This window comes from Physeter macrocephalus, chromosome 1, assembly GCF_002837175.3.
Source record: "Physeter macrocephalus isolate SW-GA chromosome 1, ASM283717v5, whole genome shotgun sequence".
NCBI classification, from domain to species: domain Eukaryota; kingdom Metazoa; phylum Chordata; class Mammalia; order Artiodactyla; family Physeteridae; genus Physeter; species Physeter macrocephalus.
This window is the reverse complement of record NC_041214.2, coordinates 102,849,726-102,851,250: the sequence shown is the minus strand read 5'-3', so window position 1 is coordinate 102,851,250 and position 1,525 is coordinate 102,849,726.

Here is a 1,525-nt window from a genome sequence, read left to right as displayed (position 1 = left end):
AAGCCTGTTAGAATTTTGATGGAGACTGTTGAATCTGACAGATGAAGACTGTCAACTGGGGAGAACTGTCATCTTAATGTTGAATCTTCCAATCTCTGAGCACAGTGTTCTGTCCATTTATTAGATCTTAATTTATTTCTCTCAGCAATATTTTGTAGCTTTCAGTGTATAGGTCATGGAAAGCTGCTTTATCAAATTTATAACTTAGAATTCCATATTTTATGTTAATGTAATTGCATTTTCTGATTTTTCTTTGCTAATGTATATAAATACATCCTGCAACATTGCTGAAATTATCTATTAGTTTTAAGTACTTTACTTGCAGGTTTCTTAGGACTTTCTACATAGATGATAATATGTTCTGTGGATAAAGACGGCTTTTCTTCTTTCTTTACAATCTCTATATTTTTTAATTCTTCTTCCTGACTGATTGAAATGGCTATGACATATAGTAAAATGTTAAATAGAAGAAATAAGAGTGGACAAACTATTCTTATTCCTTTTTTTTTTCTTTTTTTGGGAAAATCCCAAACCTTTCATTTTACTCCTCGCCTGGTTCAGCCCAGACGTGAGACACCTGAGCTTGGCAAACACAGTACAAATGTCCGCCCAGGCCCTCAAACAGTCAGGTTAAGTGCGTGCAGGGGCGGCCCGTCCCCGACACCCCTCAAAGTGCATCGAGGACAGCCCCGTGTAGGCCCAAAGCGGGGCCCATCACACTCCTGACAAGTCCAGGGCCGACAGGTGGGGGGCAGCCACTGCTGGGGACCCCAGGCCAAGGGGACAGCTGCGACGTTTGGCTTTAGTGCAAAAGGCCAAAAACTATTCTTATTCCTAATCTAGGGGAAAAGCATTCAGTCTTTCATCATTAAATATAATGTTAGCTGTAAATTTTTCAGGATACCCTTTATCAGGTTGAGAAATTTCTTTTTTATACCTAGGTTGTTGAGAGTCTCTTCATCATGAGTGGATGGTGAATTTTGTTAAAGGTTTTGTCTGCATCTATTGAAAGATCATATAGTTCTTCTTTTTTATTTAGATAATTAGGTGGATTACACTGATTGATTTTCAAATGTTGACTCCAACTTGTATATTTGAGATAAAACCCTACTTGGTCAAACAGTTCTTGCTTCCCATGCCAATCAACATTAACCATACCCTACTACTCTAGGTCCAGGCCCTGTATAATATCTACAACTGACCTTATATAACATCTTTAAAAATCCCTGCAGGCATATTTATAAGCACTTGAGTCTATAGTTCCTTTGAATCTTTGCTTCTACTTTCATGATGGTTGGAGGAGAGAATATGGTCCTCGAGGTACAAGTGGGAGAGAAGAGGAAAAAGGAAATACACACACGGAAGCAAGATTCTACTTTAAAATGCAACCTGCCTCGGTGTATTATACAATAGCAATACATGTATTATAATCAGAATAAAATAAAATATAAAAACAGAATTTATGGGCTTCCCTGGTGGCGCAGTGGTTGAGAGTCCGCCTGCCGATGCAAGGGACACGGGTTCG